The sequence below is a fragment of the Erinaceus europaeus genome, chromosome X, assembly GCF_950295315.1.
Source record: "Erinaceus europaeus chromosome X, mEriEur2.1, whole genome shotgun sequence".
NCBI classification, from domain to species: Eukaryota; Metazoa; Chordata; class Mammalia; order Eulipotyphla; family Erinaceidae; genus Erinaceus; species Erinaceus europaeus.
In genome coordinates this window covers 114,358,350-114,380,392 of record NC_080185.1, presented here as the reverse complement: position 1 = coordinate 114,380,392, position 22,043 = coordinate 114,358,350, and positions in this window count along the sequence as shown.

Sequence of the window (22,043 nt, the reverse complement as noted above, 5' to 3'; positions counted from 1 at the left end):
TGTACTCTTAATAAAATCATAATAATAACAACAACAACACACTTAAATTCAAACACCCGCATTTGGCTAGCATTTGTCCCACTGGACAGTGCAAATCTAGGCATTGCACTGATCATGTCATAATACATTATATTTCCAAAGATTAAATTTCAGATGTGAACTTTGTTCCAGTTAACTACTAGAAAGAAAAAAAGTGTCTTTTTTGAAGTCCAGCTCTACAAGGTGCTATTTGAAATTCATCTATTCTTTGAAGATATAAAAATAATTAAAATAAGGGCTAAATCAAAGAAAGCAAAAAGAATGCATATATATTTATAGGGGGTTATTTATCAATCATTCATTTAAGCACGAGGCATATTTTCATTAGTTTAAAAGTCATCCTAGGGAGTTGGGCGGTAGCGCAGCGGATTAAGCGCAAATGGTGCAAAGCGCAAGGACTGGTGGAAGGATCTCGGTTTGAGCCCCTGGCTCCCCACCTGCAAGAGAGTCACTTCACAGGTGGTGAAGCAGGTGTGCAGGTGTCTGTCTTCTCTTCCCCCCCCTCTGTCTTCCCCTCCTCTCTCCATTTCTCTCTGTCCTATCCAACAATGAATCAATAACAACAACAATAACTACAATAACAATAAAAAAGAAAGACAACAAGGGCAACAAAAGGGAAAATAAATAAAATAAAAAATTTCAAAAAGTCATCCTAATAATATTCAAATTACTTAGAAATGAATTTATGCAAGGAAGTGGAATATTTATACACATAAAATTGCAAGACATTGATGAAAGAAAAGAAGAAACAAATAAATGGAAACATTTCAGTTTATGCATCAAAAGAACTGCCAATAATTTGTTGAGCTACTGATACTGCTCAAAGTCATCTATAGAATTAAAAAAATCCATTTATACTCTAATGACAATTTCACAAAAATAGGAAATATCCCACATTTTTAGGGAATTGTAATGGGTCTCAGATACCTAGTAATCTTGAGAAACACATAAAGGAGGCAGCATCACATTTCTTGAACTTGAATTATACTAAAAAGCCATAGTAATCCAGTGACATGAAAATAGACACATGGCCAACAGAAGAAAATCAACAGCCCCAAAATAAACCCATGCAAAGATGGTCAAATAATACTTTATGAGGAATAGATATATTAGGACTTACTGTGGAAAGGACAGTTTCCAAGACATGGTGCTAGGGAAACTGGACAGCCATATAGAAAATGACAGCATTGAATTATACTACTTACAAAATCAATTCTTAATGGATTAAACGATAAATGTTAGCTTTCTTTTTAAAACATTTTAATATTATTTATTTTAATGAGAGTGATGCAGAGATAGAGACAGACAGAGATGAAAACACAGCTCAGCCACAGCTTATGGTGGTACTAAAGATTGGATTTGGGATCTCTGAGCCTCAGACATGAAAGTCTTTTTGCATAAACATGATGCTATCTCCCTAGCATATAATCAATGCTAGATTTCAAAACAAAATTTACTAGAAAAAACATGGGCCTAGGTGATGCAATCAACAAATGCAAAAAGGAACCGGTGAGACTACAACAGAAGAGGAAGAGGAGGGGGAAAGGCTTCAGCACAGCCTATGAAACAAGAGACAGAATAAAAGAATCTACAGAATAAAGAACATAGGTGAAATGTACCTGCTTGATGAGAGATTAATATCCAAAAATATAAAGAACTCATGCAATTACAAAAAAAAACAAATAATTCCTATTTGAAAATAATAGGTCATTTAAAATGTTCCACGTTATTAAACATCAGGACAATGGAATCAAAACCAAAATCCCCCCTTGTGAGAAGGACTATTCTTAAAAAAAAAAAAAAAGATATAACATATATTGGTGAAACCATGGAGAAAAGGGAATATTCTTGGTGAGAATGTAAATGCATATTACTGCTATGGAAAGCAGTATGTAAGATCCTACAACTATGAAAACTACTAGGGGGGCTGGTCGTGATACACCTGGTTGAGTGCACATATTATAATGCAAAGGGACCAGGGTTCGAGCCTTGGATCTCCATCTGCAGAGGGAAAGTTTTGCAAGTGGTGAAACAGCATTGCAGGTGTCTCTTGTGTGTCTCGCTCCCTCTTTATCATCCTCTTTCTTCTTGATTTCTGGCTGTTTCTATCCAATAAATAAATATAATAAAAACCATAAAAAATTAAAAAAAGATCCAGCCATTCCATTTCGAGTATATAACCAGCAAAATGAAAAGAAACCTCAAAGAGATATATATGCACCCTACCTACCATGTTCATTTTGGTATCGTTACTTATAATAGACAAGGCATGCAAATAAGGCCTATCGATGAATGAAAAGATAGTGAAAATATGTTTATGTGAATGTTAGTTTGCTATAAAAAGAAAGAATTCCTGTCCCAATCCAGTTATAACAACATGGATGGACCTCAAGGACATTGTGCTAACAGATAATTTAGAAAGAGAAAGACTGTGGACCACTCTTTTATTATTCGTCTAACATCTAATAAAGCAGAACACTAGCACACTACTGAGCATACAATGAGGCTTATACAAATATAGAAGTGTGAAATTAAATTCACAGAGTAGAGAATAGAATGGTGATTGCTAGTAGCTGGGGGAGGAGGATAACAGGAGAGGTGCTGATCAAAGGGTAGAAATTGCCAGTTAAAAGAGGAATTGAGTGGTAGGGATTTAAAGCAAAGCACAGTTACTATAGCAATACTGTATTACATAATTCAAAGTTGTTAAGAAATTTGCACTTAAAGCTATCACTGCACAAAAAATACTTATTTTAGAGCGAGTGGAGGTGTCAACTGTTTTATCATAATAATATTGTAATATATACATTTTGCAAATGGTTACTAAGTATACCTTAAACTTACATATATGTCAATAACAGCCCAATAAAGTTGGTAAAACACCCCAAACTTAGTATGTCCTTACAGGGGATATAGCATTATTATCTCCACTTCACAGTTAAAGAAACTGAGGAATAAAGAAACTACCAGTTGGTTTTTCCCAGCTGGAGATGGAACTGGAAATCAAGACTGTGATCTCAATCACTGTACCTCACAGATACTTATGATTTCAAAATTATTAGAGGGCTAATTTCAGTCAGTCAATACACACTAAAAAAGGAATGCTAAATCATATGTCTTGTCACAAGGAAAGGAAACCTCTTTAAGCCTTTTCTGATAAAAGAAAGAAAGGAAGAAAGAAAACGTCTAGGAAAAATATCTGTATTCTTTTTTTTAATTTTTAAAAAATATTTATTTTATTTATTTATTCCCTTTTGTTGCCCTTGTTGTTTTATTGTTGTAGTTATTATTGTTGTTGTCGTCGTTGTTGGATAGGACAGAGAGAAATGGAGAGAGGAGGGGAAGACAGAGAGGAGGAGAGAAAGATAGACACCTGCAGACCTGCTTCACCGCCTGTGAAGCGACTCCCCTGGAGGTGGGGAGCCGGGGTTCGAACCGGGATCCTTATGCTGGTCCTTGTGCTTTGAGCCACCTGTGCTTTATCCGCTGCGCTACAGCCTGACTCCCGGAAACATATCTGTATTCTAAATAGACCAGTAGTGCCTAAAAATAGACTCAGCACCAAATGTAAAAGAAGATATTTTTCTGATCCTAAATGGTGTGTTACTAGGTGAATGATATCTATTTTTATTACTCTAACTGGAAATACAAAGATAACGTAGACATGAAGTTCTCTCTCTGATCTCTGCTCAGTTCCTGTATCACAAATTTTGCTTGAATATTCATTGAACAAGTGCAGAATTAACAATGAAAATCCACAAAGAGAAATGTCATTCATCTAAGTGCTATAAAAACTGAACACCACACTGTGCAAGAAATTATGGGTGTTAATATATGAACTATGGAAATACTTGCTTGAACCAGGTCAAAAGTGAAAAAATATTTTTCAAAATATAATGAGCTACTTAAGATAAAAACTGAAGTGATTCTTATGACTTTCTGGGGCTTGTTTCATTTTTCTTCAAATTGCAAGTAGGCTACGCACTTACTAGTCACATACTGATTTTGTTTACATTTGAAGTATTATTTGTGTTAAATTTCCAGATGTGAACCCAAGGTCCTCTCCATTTTCTCCTTACCTTCCTTCTCCAGAGTCCTTTGATTGGTATTATACACTTAACCCAGTCCAAGTTTTACACTGTATATTCTCTTTAAGTCTTTATTAAGTTCTACCTATAAGTGAGATCATAAAATATCTTTATCTTCTTGGCTCATTTCACTTTACATGATTCCTTCAAGTTCCATCCAAGATGAGGCAAGGGAGGTTACTTCATAATTTTTAACAGCTGAGTAGTAGTCCATTGAGTATACATACCACAACTTTTGTAAACCCTCATTTGTCATTGGGTATTTTGGTTGCTTCCAAGTTTGGGCTATTACAAATTGTGTTGCTATGACCCATGGGTGTGCATAGATCTCTTTGTATACTTTAAAAAAAAAATTGTTTATTCCCTTTGGATAAATTTTCAGAAGAGAAACTGCTGGATCATAAGGAAGTTCCATTTCTAGAGCTCCAAGAAATCATAAGACTGTTTTCCACAGGGTTTGGAGCTCTGGTCATTCCCACCAGCAGTATAGAAGGGTTCCATCTCCATCACAGCCTTGTCAACACTTACTGTATCTGTCCTTTCTGATGTACAACATTCAAGGCATGAAGTGGCATCTCACTGTTGTCTTTATTTACATTTCTCTTATACTCAGTGACTTGTAGCATTTTTTCACATGTCTATTGGCCCTCTCTATTTCTTTATTAGTGAAGATTCATCCCATGGGCTCCCTTCATTTTTGAATGCTGTTTACATTATTTTTTTCTGTTGTTGTTGCATTTAACACATTTTCAAGTACTCAGTGAGCTTGATACTAATAACTGAAGATGGACTGCATGTTGGACTTCAATTTCTAGACAAGTTGTCCAAGACTAGCAATAATGTCTACACATTGACTTGCTTTCAAGCTTGTACATTTGTTGGTCATGAAAAGAAAAATTACAGGATCACCACAATCATACAGGTTCTCCATTGGCTAAGTGTTTGAGGTGATTTACCGGTACTTACCAAAGTTTGTTTTTTTAATTTTAATTTATTTTACATGTGTTGGGTAATGAATTAAGAGTCTTACACATGATTAACACCACTGAAGAACTTAGTACAATTTTTAAGTTTTATGAAGAGAGAATAGAAGAGGGTGAAAGAGACAGAGACTTGCATGTAGTATTCAGATATGCATGGAGTTCCATCAGTACCAGCCATATTGCTTGCATGTGGCACCAGAGATAAAATGTAGCCCCCCCACACACACACAGTTAGACATGAAGTCTACTTGATGAGCTGGACCTCTAAGGGGATAACTGAGACCTAAGACCCTATGGTGGAAGAATATGATGGTTTGATTGAGGGTAAATATCCTGATACCTCTCTTGGGAGAAGTGGAAATCTAGCCTTGTGACGACATACATGTCTAGTTACTGGTTATATAATTGAATACAACTTATTAATAATTCTTACTGATAAACTAGCTTCCTTTTGCAGAGACAGTTACTTCCACAGATGTGAATGCACTGCAGCTGGCCTGACTTTTCATTCTGGATAGAGAGACAGAGACTGAGACACCACAGTGCTGGACCAGCCTCTGGTACCATGGATCTACAATATGGCTGCTGGGGGTTGAACCCCACCTCTGTACATAGTAAGACACCTGCCCTGCCTGGTAAACTATCACCCAGTCCCAAAATTAGCTTTGGATAATCTAGAAGAATCACTTCTTTTATGGCAGTTCAATATATAAACTTTGATGTCTTAAGATTGATAGATTAGGTAGCAGATACCATTAGAAAATTCTCAAAAGCAGCAAATACACACAAGTTAAATCTAAAATATTTTTATTATTGGTTAAAGCGAAATTGCTTTTCAAACATATAAGACATTGACAAAGCCCTAATATTGAAAGCATCTGCAATTTTTCCTGTCTCATCATTTAGGGTTATGTAAGGAATTTTAAAGCTGGCTATCACTATAAACAGAGATTAAGAAGGTGCATTGCAGGGCCTAAAGCAAAGCAAACCCTGTATTAGATGAAGAAACTACTGAAATATCTCTATAAATAGTAAATGGATGGTCTAACCAAATAATTCTGGGGAAAAAATAACCTTTCTGAAAAACATCACAACATTCAGAAAGAAGTTAATGTGCCTCTATATATGTCAGTGAGAAAGTAGGACAAGAGAAAAAAGACTTTAGTTGGTCACAGGCGGTGGTCTGAATGGGGAGATTTGGTGCAAAGAGTGAGCAACAAATAGGAGGAGAAGACTTAAAAATATATAATTTAACTGGCAAGCTGGTTTATTTTTGTCAGATCAAGGGCAGGCCATAACCCTTCCCACCTACTCTAGTTCAGGTAAGAACATGTCAAGCACCAGGACACAGGGAACAGGCAGCAGACAGGAGAGAGGGAGGGAGGAAGGAAGGGAGGGAAGAGCCAGCCTGGGAGAAGCAGCCATTGGTGGTCTGCCCAGGACACAGTGGAAGGTGAAGCAGTGGGAAAAGGTTTTCTGGAATCGGAAATTCAGAGGATCAGCAGTTGGAGATCTACAAAATCAGCTGGAGAGTAGACATGAAAAAGCAAGCTTTCAGGCAAAGGAGACAGCACAGTGGTTTTGCAAAGACTTTCATGCCAGAGTTTCCAAAGCCCCAGGCTCAATCCCCTGCACCATAATAAATCAGAGCTGAGCAGTGCAAAAGCCAGATAAAAGGTGTGGCAGTTTGATGTAGAACAGGGTGGATGGAGGCAGGGTGGCAAAAAGATTCTATGCAGCACTGGATCAGAGACATTTCCACTTCATTGTCTGATGAGCTTCACCAAAAACTTAGTGGGAATTTGTTTAAAGAGGTTACTAGATCCAAAAGGTGTGCAAGCTATACCTGGCAATGTGTTTTAATATAATCTCAATGGATATGATAATTATGTACATATGCAAAACTCACATTATTTCATGCATTTTAACTTTTTCATGGACTATCTCATTCTAAACCCATAGTATAGACAGCATCCTTTTTGTTCTTTATTGCCAGCAGGGATATTGCTGGGACTCACTGCCTGCTCTATTCACTCTGAACCCATTTTTCTTTTTCTTTTTCGTTTTCTTTTTCTTTTCTACCTAATAGACGGTGGAGACAGATAGAGGGAGACACTATAAAGCAGCAATGGTAGGGACTGCCCCACTCTCTGAAGGGAGGCTGAGTCATCCTACTCTGCCACTTGAGGAAGACTGGTCCTGAAATGAGTGCAGCCTAGAATGTTCCCAGCTGTGACCATGGACTGTAAGCTCAGACTGACAGGGACTCTAAGGTTATACAGGCTCTTGTGCTAAATATAAATATTCATGGGCCCTGAGTCAGATCAATGTGGTAAACAGTTAATTGCATTTATATATTTTCTTCAAGTTCTCAGGCTACTCTCTGCCCTAATCTAACTTTCTAGTTCTGTTCTCAATTGTGACACCATCTTCCCAGACAATATTTCTAGTCCACTTCCATGTTAACTATCAAGCCCAAGCAATGAGAACTAAAGTCATAGGCCCCTAGGAACATAACTATAACAGACTTCCTAGCTTCTTTCCACCCTAAAGTCTCTATTCTCATCAGTTCTATTCCTACCTTTTTTATTCCTGCCTACTAAACACTTTTTCCTGCTTTATATCTTACCACCTTTCAGCCACCAAGTTGTAGATGCTACTATGATTTCATCCTGACTTCCAACCTCACCTCTCCAGAGCTCTATCCCACTAGGGAAAGATGGAAACAGGCTGGGGGTATGGATGGACCTGCCAATGTTCATGTCTGGAGGAGAAGCAATTAGAGAAGCCAAAACTCCCATCTTCTGCACTCCAAAAAGAATTTTGGTCCATACTCCCAGAGGGATAAATTATTGGAGAAGAAAAGCAGAGGGCTCTGAACCCCAACCCCACTAGCATGCTTTTCATCAGTAATTTTTATCTTTATATCATAACTGAAAGAGAGGCAGATCTAGAAAACACCAGAGAAAGTCAGCCACTGCTCACTTTTCTGAGAAAGAAGAGGGAAAAGGAATGACAGTCAGAAGTAGTAGTAGGTATAGGTATGACTTAGAAGGGAAGTGAAGGGAGGAGCATATGAAACAAAAATGAGCCTGAAATCTGATATGCAGGTGGATCCAAGTTATTGTCTGAGGAGATGAGGAGATAATGTCATGGTTGGAAAAGGGACAGAAAGGTGGATCAGAGAAGAAAGTAGCTCCCTAATATGGGAAAGGGGTATAAATATTGTTAACTGTAAACCCCGTCAATTTGATTTGGTCTGGGGCCCATATTCAGCATAGGAGCCTATGTGACCTCTGCATCCCTGTAGATCTGAGCTCACATTCTGTGGTCATGAGTAGGAACAATCCGAGCTGCCCCAATATCAACCCATCTTCCTCAGGTGTAGCATAGAGGATGTTGTCCAGCCTCCCTTTGGAGGATGGAAAATTCTCTACCATTGTTGATCCAAGTTGAAGGCAAGGTCCTATGGGGGGGCGGCAAAAAGGGGTCTGTTTTGCTGTTCCTAATAGAAATGACCAGTAACAATGGAGAGAGGGATTTATTTGAGGTCTAGGCCCATCATGTCTGTTTGGGAATCTCAGGACTCCCTGAATAGGGCCCCAGATGATGGGGTGGCCTGATAGTGACTAAAGAGTCATTGTTAAAGTATGCCAGGCTCTTTGCCTTATTCAGTTTTTGCAGACCTTGCATTGATAAGGTTAGCTTTGGAGTGAGTGAGAGAACTATAATATGAAGTAGGTGAGGAGGGTATCTAATTAGATACTGTTTCCTTAGGAACTTTATACTGACTCGCTGCAGACTATTGTGTACTTTTGCTTTCAGGTATATATTTTGCCCTAGTTTATGGATAAGTATGAACATACGCTCTATCTCACAGGACCTGGTTTATATCTAGGTTTTAGGACGTTTTTAGGAAGTAAACCGCCTGGAATGGAATCCTGTGAAAGGAAAGGAAAGGAAAGGTCTCACCCAAGTAATGAAGCTAAAGGGTTGTCATTCCACACCTGAAGACTGGACACATTCTGAAGTGAAGCATGATGAGGTGGTACTTGCTGCATTGTTTCGGTGGGGATCAGCAGATGCAATATTATTTAGAATGAATTGAAAGAAGCATGCAGGAAAGTGAGACCCACCCTATAGGTTCAGTACTGGGCGAAATATAGGATCTATAGAGGAAGCGGGAGGTTCCCGCTGTCTTAGGGGTCAAGGAGACAATAAATACTTATTGTTATAATTACATTATTTGGCAAGTGGATTAACTTTGAAAAATCTGTTTCTTAGGATTTGCTGTATCATACACATCATCACCATAATTTATGCCCTTTGACATTATTTGTATATAGCTGTGCCACCAGTTGCTTCTGTTCTGCCCAGTCTAGGCTTTTAAGAGAGTCAACATATCAAAGACTCAGCCAATATATTAAAAAGACTCAGTTGGTGCTTTAAAAAGTTTGAGACATACAATAAAATTTCCCCCTCTCATATTAGTTAAATAGTGATTCATATGGCTACAAATTAATAGGAGTGTACATAAACACCATTCCCACCACCAAAAGACTGTGTCCCCTAGCTTCTCCCCTGCCACCCCAGATAGCCGAATATCCACCCTCACCCTCACCCCAGGGTTTTTACTTTGATGCCCCACTCCAAATTTAGTCAAATTCTGCTTTTAGTTTCCCTTTCTGTTCTTCTTTCTCAACTTCTGTTGATGAGTGGGATCATCCCATATTCATCTTTATCTTTCTGACTTAACTCATTTAACATAAGTCCTTCTAGCTCCATCCAAAATGGGTCAGAGAAGGTGGGTTCACTGTTCTTAATAGCTGCATAGCATTCCATTGTGTATATATACCACAGCTTTCTCAGCCATTCATCTGTTGTTGGGCACCTGGGTTGCTTCCAGTTTTTAGCTATTATGAATTGTGCTGTTATGAACATAGGTGTACACATATCTTTTTGGTTGAGTGTTATGGAGTCCTTGGGGTATATCCCCAAGAGAGGAATTACTGGATCATATGGAAGGTCCATGTCTAGCCTTGTGAGAGTTCTCCAGACTGCTCTTTACAGAGATTGGACCAATTTACATTCCTACCAGCAGTGCAGAGGGGTTCCTCTGTCCCCATAGCCTCTCCAGCATTTGTTGCTGCTGTCCTTTTTGATGTATGCCATTCTCACAGGAGGGAAGTGGTATCTCAATGTTGTCTTTATTTGCATTTCTCTGAAAATCAGTGACCTAGAGCAGTTTTTCATGTGTTTGTTAGCCTTTTGGATCTCATCTATAGTGACTGTTCTCTTCATATTTTGCCCATTTTTGGACGGGGTCATTTGTTTTTTGGTTGCTAATTTTGCTGAGCTCTTTGTAAATTTAGGTTATTAGTCTCTTGTCTGATGGTATGTGAAGATCTTCTCCCATTCTGTGAGGGGTCTCTTTGTTTGTGTGATAGTTTCTTTGGCTGCGCAGAAGCTTTTCAATTTGATGTAGTCCCATTGGTTTTTTTCTGCTTTAGTCTTCCTTGCAATTGGGTTTGTTTCATCAAAGATGTACTTAAGTTTTAGGTGGAAGAGTGTTCCACCAATGTTTTCCTGTAAGTATTTGATAGTTTCTGGTCTAACATCCAGGTCCTTGATCCATTTGGAGTTGATTTTTGTTTCTGGTGAGATACGGTGGTTCAGTTTCATTCTTCTGCATGTTTCAACCCAGTTTCCCCAACACTATTTATGAAGAGAGCCTCCTTCTTCCATTTAATACCTTGGGCCACCTTATCAGAGATTAGATGTCCATAGGTGTGGGGGTTTAGTTCTGAGCTTTCAATTCTGTTCCACTGGTCTGTGTGCCTGTTTTTGTTCCAGTACCAGGTTTTATTGATGATGATGGCCTTATAATATAGTTTGAGATCTGGGAGTGTGATGCCTCCATTTCTGTTTCTTTTCCTCAAGATTGTTTTGGCAACTCTGGGTGTTTTCTGGTTCCAGATAAATGATTGCAGTTTATTTTCTATTCTCTTTAAGAAGGTTGGTGGAATTTTGATGGGTATTGTGTTAAATTTGTATATGACTTTGGGCAGAATATTTATTTTGATGATACTAATTCTTCTAATCCATGAGCATGGGATGTCTTTTCATTTCTTCTTATCATTTTCTATTTCCTTGAATAGTGATTCATAGTTTTAAGTATATAAGTCTTTTACTTCTTTGTTCAGGTTTCTTCTTAGGTATTTTATTGATTTTGCTGCGACAGTGAATGGGAATGATTTCTGGATGTCTTCTTTTTCAGATTTAGTGTTTGCAAAAGAAATGCCACTGATTTTTGTACATTGATTTTTTTAGCCTGACACCTTGATATACTGCCTAATAACTTCCAGTAGTTTTCTGCTGGATTCTTTAGGTTTTTCTATGTGTATTATCATATCATATGCAAATAGTGAGATCTTGACTTCTTCCCTTCCAATCTGTATTCCTTTGATTTCTCTCTCTCTTGCCTGATTGCTAGGGCAAGAACTTCCAATACTATGTTGAAGAGTAATGGTGATAATGAACAGCCCTTTCTAGTCCCTGATCTGAGGGGGAATGCTTTCAGCTTCTATCCATTGAGTATCATATTGACTGTAGGTTTGGTATATATGGACTCCACTATTTAGAGGAATCTCCCATCTATTCCCATTTTTTGTAGTGTTTTGAGCATGGATGGGTGTTGGATTTTGTCAAAGGCTTTCTCTGCATCTATTGAGATAATCATGTTGGTTTTGGCTTTGCTTTGATTGATGTGGTGAATGACATTGATTGACTTACGTATATTAAACCAGCCTTGCATTCCTGGGATAAATCCCACTTGGTCGTAATGAATAATCTTTTTGACATACTGCTATATTCAGTTGGCCAGGACACTGTTTAATATTTTGGCATCTATGTATCAGAGATATTGGTCTGTAGTTTTCCTTTTTTACTGTGTCCCTATCTGCTTTTGGTATCAGGGTGATGTTGGCTTTATAGAAGGTGGAAGGGAATGTTCCTGTTTCTTAGATCTAGTGGTAGAGCTTTAGAAGAATAGGCAATAGCTGTTTCCTGAAGGTTTTTTAGAGTGAGATTAATCCATTGACATTTATTGATATTATGTATGGATTCAATGTATTGTAGTACCATTATTCAACAATTCTTTATTTGCCCTGATATATGGCAAGTATTATAGAGATGTTCTTGTTTATAAGAGGTCTTTTAGAACGTCTTTCATGGAGGCTTGGTGATGTTTGCCTCCTTTAACTGTTAGCTGTCTGAGAAGGTTTTGATCCCTCCATCTAGTTTGAATGAAAGTCTAGGAGGACATATTGTCCTTGGCTGAAACCCTTTTTCATTCAGGGCTTGATAGATATCTTGCCACTCTCTTCTGGCTTTTAAGAGTTTGAGTGGAGAAGTCTGCTGATAGTCTTATGGGTTTTCCACTGTATGTGACTTTTTGTTTTTCTCTTGCAGCCTTTAGGATCCTTTCTTTATCCTTACTTCTTTTCATTTTAAATATGATGTGTCTTGGTGTCTTCAGGTCTGGGTTGAATCTGTTTGGGACTCTCTGGGCCTCTTGCATCTTAATGTCCTTTCTGTTGTTCAGGTCTGGGAAGTTTTCTTCCATATTTCCTATAAAATATTTACTTCCCCTTCCTCTATTTCTTCCTCTGGTAGGCCAATTATACGAAAGTTATTTCTCTTGAGATCAGCCCATATGTCTCTGTTGTTGTTTTCAGTGTCTCTCAATCTCTTTTTGAGCTCTTTTACCTCTTTATTTGTTTTCTCTAGCTCATCCTCTCTATGGCTAATTCTGTTTTCTGCTTCTGTTAATCTGCTTTCCCTTCCCTCGGCTTCTTTCTTCAGTTCAGTTATAGTATTAGCTTGTTCTGCTAGTTGGCCTTTTAGCTCAGCTATTTCAGCTTTCATTTCTCTAACTGCCTCGAGGCATCTTGTATTTTCTTTGAGTTTTTCCTCTGTTGCTTCCCTAATTCTGATATTAATTATTAAGTTTACTATTGCTTGCACACTTTTCTTATCTATGGTTACTTCTGTCTGATTTGGAGTTTCTTCTGGGCTCCTGTCCTGATGCATTGTGCTAGCAGTTTTATTTGCTCTTTATGTAACCATTTTTTTAAATTGATGTGGTTTTTATTTTTCTGTTCTGTTGTTCTTCATTTGTTGTGTTTTGAGTACAAGCCATGCTATACTAAAGACCTTTATGATAAGTGCAGTAACCAACCTCAGAAATTACAGAAATAGTAACAGAAGCATGTATTGATGCAGTTAAACCAATACCATTTAGCCAAACTAAATTTCCAGTCCACGAAAAAATAGCAACCAAACAAAAGAAAAAGAAAGACACAGGAAAAAAGGGAAAGCAAGAATTGACAATTATGCAAATCTACTGTCCACTATAAAGTTTAGGGACAGAAAGGGGGGAAAGGGAAGTAGAGAAGACACACACACACACACACACACACACACAGAGTCCACTCCAAGTCAGATTTCTTCCCCAAAATAATTCACAAGCAACTACCAGTGAATTCAGGAAACAAAAAATGGACGAAGGAAAAAATAATAAAAAAGAAAGAATGAAAGAGAGAAAGAAAGAAAGGAAGAAGAAAAAAGTAAGGGCAGTGAAAGGAAAGAGTTTTTTTTTTAATTAGCTGGGAGGATGGGAAAAAGGAGAGTGGAGAGGAGTAGAAACAAGTTCCTCTCACAATGGATAGGACACCTAGTTACCTTACCAATGGAAAAAACACCGATGATTAACTTTGGTCAACCTGAAGAAGGTGGATGGAAAGGGGACACATGTATATAATAATAGTAGTAATAAAATAAAATAAAATAAAATAAAATAAAATAAAATAAAATAAAATAAAATAAAATAGTTGAAAAGCCCTAACAGTCAGTCTGCAGCTTGGACCACTCAATTGGCTGCAGGCAGCCTGAGCAAAGACTACCAATTGTAAGAAGTACTCAAAAGGGAGTCAGGTGGGGCTGGGTGGTGGCCCACCTGGTTGAGTGCACATATTACAATGCGCAAGGACGTGGGTTCAAGCCCCTGGTCCCCACCTGCGGGGGAAAGCTTCACAAGTGGTGAAGCAGTGCTGCAGGTGTCTCTCTATCTCCTTCGCTGTCTCCCCCTTCTTCTCAATTTCTGGCTCTCTGTATCAAATAAATAAAGATATTTTTTTTAAAAAAGGGAGTCAGGTGATAGTGCAGCAGGTTAAGCACAGGTGGTGCAAAGTGCATGGACCAGCTGAAGGATCCCGATTCAGGCCCCTAGTTCCCCACCTGCAGGGGAGTTGCTTCACGGTGGTGAAGCAGGTCTGCAGGTGTCTGTCTTTCTCTTCCCTCTCTCTGTCTTACCCTCCTCTCTCAATTTCTCTCTGTCCTATCCAACAACGATGACAACAGTAATAACTACAACAATAAAACAACATAAGCAATAAAAGATAATAAATAAATAAGTATTAAAAAAAACAAACCCTTCAGGTATTCTCTCCAGGCAGGGATGAGGCTCTGATTGGTCAGGTATTTTGTCACTCAAATAGATAGAGCTCCAGCCACTTATAAAAAAGAAAAGTTAAAGGAAGAGGCTTGGAATGACACTCCAGGTGAGCCAAGAATCTTGGTAAAGAAAATAGCTCAGCGGGGAGCCTGCTAGGAGCAGCTGAGCTGCCCCTAGGGGCTGGTACTGACATGGGGGGGTGAACTCAGAAATAATCAAAGGATTTTCCTTTGTCACCCTGACCTCCATTTGTCACCCCAAGAGAGAGTTATGGGACTGTATTTTGGTGTCACTCTCACCAGCCCGTGTTCATCCTCCTACAGACAGCCCAGTATCCTAACCTATCCAGTGGATTGGATCCTGGGTTGCAAGCTGCTGCCTCTGGGAGCTCATGGCAGCTGTGCTCCAAAGTTGCCATCTTGGCTCTCCCCCTCCCCACAGTGCCACTTTACTCTGTTCTTGTCAACTTCCATTTCTTGACCCATTTTTCTTTTCTTTCTCTTTAATTATATTTGTATGTATTTATTGTTGAATAGAGAATGGAAAGAAATTGAGACGGGAGGGTGAGGTAGAGAAGGAAAGAGACAGAGACGTACCTGCAGCCCTGCTTCACCACTCATGAAACTTCTCTTCTTCAGGTGGTGACCAGGGGCTTGAACCTGGGTCCCTGCACACTGTAACATGTACACTCAACCAGGTGTGACACCACCTGGCCCCAACCGCTTTTTACTTTTTTTTAGGTAGACATAGGCACAGAGTATGTGAAAGAGACCACAGCAGCGGAGTTTCCTTCAGTGCAATGAGGACTGGGCTCAAACCCTAACCTCAAGCATGACAAAGCAATGTACTATCAGAGTCAGCTATTCTGAGGGCCCCTCATGCCTTGTTAAAGGCATTATGACCACAGTCCCTGAAAGGTCTGTTTTCAAACCAAATGGTGATTGATCATTGCTACCAAGATCTGTTGGCCAGAGAGCAAGTTAACACACTGATCAGAGGCTCTGCATTTTGGTAATGTCTCCCTGGTGCCTGCCACAAAGTAAGTTCTCAAGATAGCTGCTGAATAAATGAATCGATCTGTTCATGAATGGAACTGAAATAAAGTTTATTCTTCATAAATTAGGGCTTGTAAGTTATTTATGCAAGGCATATTGCAACAAGCCCCCACGGTGAAAGTCCCACAGAATATTTTACTCTTCATCTAAATAAACATTCATGACTTTGTAGCTACTTAAAATAGGGGGTATGCCAGCACTGAAGCTCTTTAGGTCCTATGACTCAGATAGACTTTCTGATGTGAACTTGTGTCACTGTGCTGTGTGCCTGCGGAACCAGACTTCTTTAGGTTTATCATATTGGTTAAGGTTCTTGAAATCCCCACACGCAAATTTTTAATCAAAGCTTCAGAATTTTCCATTGATAACACAATGCAAGATTGGAAGAAAGTTTCCAAAGGCATTAGTGTGCTCAAAACTAAGGAAGGGATGATTTTGCTCTACTCTGTGATTACTGTCTCCACTTCTGAATAGACTGTATAAGGAAAGATGACATGCTGGAGTTGAGAAAATGGGACCAGAGCAGCAAGATGACTGTCTTAAAGTCTGCTTACATATGTTGAAAGGAACTAATGATTTAACCACCTTTTAACACTTTCTTTTGTCTCCAAAATTTTAGTACATGACATCACCTAACTGTCAAAACTCTACAAGTCAACCAGGATGGCTTCCTTACTGCAACCCTAGCTGAAATACCAATACTTTTACCAATTATGACATCATTACTGATGCAGTTACTGCAAACAGAGTAGCTAGAATTTATGTTCTATCAGATGGCATACTAAGAGTTTTACATATATCTTCCTACTAAAGTTGCCCCAAAGCAATACCTTCTTTTATCAGGTGATGGACTTGATTCTCTGGGACTATTGAAACACTTATTATTTAGGCATAAATAATAGTCAGAATTTACACCCAGGATTGCCACAATTCACAATCAATTCAAAATGTCATACCTCTTGGAACTTGCCACCAGAATCCCCTACTACTAATCTTATCAAAACAAGCATACTTCATTTCCTTTGGAGAGGAATAACTGTCCTAACCCAGTAGAGTGAAAGTATGTCACAGAAGCTTTCTCCTTCTGATATATAATAAATGGAAAATGCCAGCAGTAAGTTACCAGTTGCAGTCAAATGAAAAAGGTATCGTGACTTACAACATTAATCATCAGAAGTTGGACAGTGACCAGGAAAAGACGAGACCTATCTGAGTAATACTGACTACAAGTTTCCTGAGCTAGAAGGATAAGTACATCATCTAGGATAGGATCCTTCACAAAAACCTCCCACCTGTGAGAAAATCAAACAGCATACATTTTATCTTTTCCTCTTCTGAGTGGTGATGTTTGGTGACACAAAGAATATAAAATAGAGTTAACAACTCTCTCTAGCAGAACTGGTGGTTCTGGCTTTTATACAAACAGAAATAATTTGAAACCTTGCTGTACTCCTCAATAGTCATAAGACTGCAGATAATTAACAACAATTTGAGAAAACTAAGGAGGGGACCATGCAGCGGTGCACCATTAGGTTAAGTGCCCATGTGCAAGGACCAGGGTAGGAACCCTAGCTCCCCACCTGCAATGGGGAAGCTTCACAAATGGTGAAGCAGGTCTGCAGGTGTTTCTCTTTCTCGTCCCTCTCTTTTCAATTTCTCTCTGTCCTACTGAATAAAATAAAAGGAAAAAAAAGGCAAAAATAGTCGCCGGGAGCAGTGCATTCATAATGCCAGGACCAAGCCCCAGTGATAATCACGGTGGCAATAAAAGTTTTTAAAGAGAAAGAATGTTAAGGTGTTCTCTAGAAAGATAAATGGAATCAAATACATGTTTTTACATTTTTAACATAGTATTCATTGATTGGATAGAGACAGAAAGAAATTGAGAGAAGGAAGAGATAAAGAAGGAGAGGGAAAGAATGTTGTAGTACTGCTTTGCTGCTCATGAAGCTTTCCCCCTGCAAGTGGGGACTAGGGACTTGAATTTGAAGACGGGGGTCTTTAAGCATAGTAACATCTGCGTTCCACCAGATGCACAACCACCTAGCCCCTAAGAGCACATTTTCTTCTTTAAAAATCCATTATTGTGAGTCGGGCTGTAGCGCAGCAGGTTAAGCGCAGGTGGCGCAAAGTACAGGGACCAATTTAAGAATCCCGGTTCAAGTCCTGGCTCCCCACCTTCAGGGGAGTAACTTCACAAGCCGTGAAGCAGGTCTGAAGGTGTCTATCTTTCTCTCCTCCTCTCTGTCTTCTCCCTCCTCTCTTCATTTGTCTCTGTCCTATCCAACAACGACAACAATAAAACAACAAGGGCAACAAAAGGGAATAAATAAATAAATAAAATTTTTTTAAAAACTCTTAAAAATCCATTATTTTATTTTAGTGGAAGAGATACAAATACGGGTAGACAGATAAAGATAGAGATATAGATAAAGAAAGACATAGAGACAGAGATAAAGATAGTAAAGTACTGCTCAGTTCTGACTTATGGTGGTGCTGGGGTTTGGACTGGGGACTACAGAGCCTCACTTATGAGTTGCTTGTATAACCATTAAGCTATCTCCCCAGCCCAAGAGTATATATCGTTTAACTTTATTTATGTATTGGATAGAGACAGATAGAAATAGAGAGGAAAGGGGGTGACAGAAAAGGAGAAACAGAGAGACACCTACAGCATTGCTTCACCACTCACAAAGCTTCCCTCCTAAAGGTGGAGACTTGCAGGCTTGAACTTGGGTCATTGCATATTGTAGCATGTGTGCTCAACCAGGTGCATCACCCCTGGCCCCAAGAGTATATTTTTCTAACAAAGACTAAATAGAGTCTCATTTCACCTGAACACTCAAATCAAAAAATAGAAATCATTACTGTCAGATTAAGCATGGAACAAAATGAATATAGAAGCAAAAATTTCTCCAAATTTGAAAGCATATGAAAATGAAATTACAAAGGAAAATAATAGTTTAATAGAAAATCAAATATGAAAGTAAATATAACAGAGTAAATAGAAAACCCTCACAATTCTTTCAACTCCTAATTACTTTTTAAGAAAGTTGAGAGTCAGAGAAGCAACTCCACAGGTAGAGCACAAGACTTGCATACATTTGACCATGGCTAGACCCCTGTTACCACACACACTACAGTGCTACTCTGGTCTCTCTTGCCCAGACAAAAATCAAATATTTGAAAAGTGAACATTGACCCATGAAAGCAAAAACACAATATTATGTGCATGCAGAAAAAGTAGAACTACATGAAAATGGAAATTGCAGGTCTACGAATTGAATAGAAAACAAAAGAGAATTGTATCACTAGTTGCACAGAAATGATAAATAGCGGGAGTCGGGCAGTAGTGGAGCGGGTTAAGCGCACATGGCATCAAGCACAAGGACCGGCTTAAGGATCTCAGTTCCAGCCCCCCGCTCTCCACCTGCAAGGGAGTTGCTTCACAGGCGGTGAAGCAGGTCTGCAGGTGTCTAACTGTCTCTCCCCCTCTGTCTTCCCCTCCTCTCTCCATTTCTCTCTGTCTTATAAAATAATGACGACATCAATAACAACAACAATAATAACTACAACAATAAAAAACAACAAGGGCAACAAAAGGGAAAATAAATAAGTAAATATTTAAAAATAAATAAAAAATAAATGATAAACAGCAAAAAGCTGAACAAAGATTGATGACAAGGAAATAACTGAGATAAATGGGCTCAGAGAACTCAATGTACGTGTTATAAATAAAAGATCAAAGAAATCGTGGGAAATTTTAAACATTAATCTGTTAATGAAAAGGAATGACTTGAAAGCAAACAAATGTTCTACAGTGAGAGAAGAGGTAAATTGTCCTCCATCCAGAGAATGGAATGTTATTCAGTATTGAAAAAAGAAGTGGACTAACAAGTCATAGAGAGTCATGGAGGAAATTTAAGTGCATATTATCAAGTAAGATAAGTCACTCTGGAAAAGAATGTATGTTGTGTAACTAACTATATTGCATTCTGGGAAAGGAACAAGAGAATAAAACGTAGAAGAGAATAAAACATAGAAGTAGTTGCCAGGAATTAGGAAGATGATAGATGACATGGTATATTCCATTTTCTTGTAAGGAGGGAATTCCAGCACTGTGTCCAAAGCCAGCAGATAGAACACCAATGCCACCTTCCAGTAGTGAAATCTAAAAATTACACCCCTGCTTAGAAGAAAATGGAATGTGCCATGTCTTCTATCATCCAATATGCTGTATACCAACTCTGCATTGCATAAGAGCTAGCTGCATAGCTTATGCCCCTACCATTTCTGTGTTACCATGACTAGCCTTTGTTGGTATGCTTCTAAATTCTGCTTCTAAGACCCCTTCTGTTTCATTGGTTTAATCCCCCCTGCTTAACACTGTATTCTATAACCACTATTAACTAAGCACCGCCCTGCCTCCGGGGCATTGGTTTAATCCTCATTGTTTTGCCGCTTTTTCTTTCTCCTCACCCCCCTATCCTACGTACATCCTCTTCGGACCTGACTCTTCTGCCTCAGGATATATAAGGACAAGACTGTGATTAGAGATAGCTTAGATTGTGCTGCGTTCCACATGAATAAAGACTGAACTGATACCACTCAGCCATGAGTGCCTGGTTGTCTCTCTCCCACCTGCGAAGCTAGCCCGGCAAGCCTTGACATACATTCAATCTCAAACCAAACCATCTGGTAGAAGATCATGGAGTTTGAAATTTTTTCATGTACTGATGACAGAAAGACACTCTAAGAACTTGTCAATTCTTCGAAACTTGGAATAGACTACTTTCCTTCCATAATGTGAAATATATTATTCATCTGAATTATCTATTTTTTAACATGTCTAAGCTTATTCTTTAGCTTATTATTCTTGTAATACTAGGTCCCTTTCTTGTTATTTATGAAAAGATAGTATAATGTAAGGCTGAACCCCCACTATGAAAATATTTATTGCCAAAAGACCATGGATCCACTGTTACAATGTTTTAGGGAAAAACAACTCATTCCACATGGAAACATATGCACCCCTATGTTCAAAGTTATATAGGTCACTTTGACAGTATTTTTTCTGTTGTTGTTTTATAAAAAAAAAATTTGTATTGGTGGCTTGCACTGTGTCAACATGGCTAAGCTGGATATAATTTTCCAGAATTCCTTTCCCTGGAGATTCTAACTTCTAGTTGGCCAAAGGTGAATTTTGGGAGATAGCATAGTGCTATGTAAAATGATTTTCATGCCTGAGGCACTAAGGTCCCACGTTCAACCCCCATCACCATTAGGGAACCAGAGCTAAGCAGTGCTCTGGAAAAAAATAATAATTTGTACAAAGGTTGGGAGACAGAAATGATACAGAAGTCACAGGTCTCTGAATAGCGATGGAGTATTGGCATGGTGGAAAAAGAACTAAACTGGAGTTGAGTGTATTCTGTAGACACCTAACACAGGGAAATGAGAAATTGTACCCATTTGTCAAAAACTGAACTGTAAGTTATTAATTCCCCAATGGAATAATACTAAAGGCAACCCAGAACTCTCCAGCAGACACTTTATGACAAAATAGTAATAGAGAAGCTGCATGAACACGGGGTTGCTACTTGGCCAGGCCTACTTGGCTTTACAGGTTCACTGGTTGGTGTTTGATTGGACAGTTTCCCACACTCCTGCAGTTCTACTTTCATAGCTTTGGCTACACTGTACAAGGTCTTAATCTCTAAGTTAAAACCTCTACTCCAAATCCATGTATGAGAGCTCTGGTTACATGCCTAAACTTGACATCATGCAATGTGAATGTTTCCATTCTGCTATGTGCATACAAAGATATCCAGGGTGATATTAACCTAATTTTAATGATGCTATTTTTGATAACATAATTTTGTGATGTAAATGAACTTTTAAAATTCTTTTATGCATGTGGGACCTTCCTCCCAGATATAGAACATCAGTTTGTGGGTCTCTGAAGAGAGTACCATTCAAAAGAAAATGGGGAGACCCTCTCCTCCAGTCAAACATTATCTGTATTTGTTCTCCTTTTCCCAAGACTTAAGTAGGTAATGTCTGCTAAGGCATTATAACTTTAGGGCCTAACATGTTATTCCCCCAGATAGAATGTTTTCAATGTGTGAACTTTCAGCATCTTTGCTTTAGTAAAAGTTGGATGGGATTCCAGATAAACTAGTTGGAGATCGTGGGTTGAAAGCAAGATAGGTCTTCCCTAAATTTTAAGGAGTATGCACAGTGGTCAGTATTTTGTTGTTGAGAACTAAGTGCAGCAAAGTACCTGCTATGCAGAATTATAGCATTTTCAAATCTTGCTATGATGATTTTCAAAGGCAGAGAAAATAACCAAATGATTGACCAG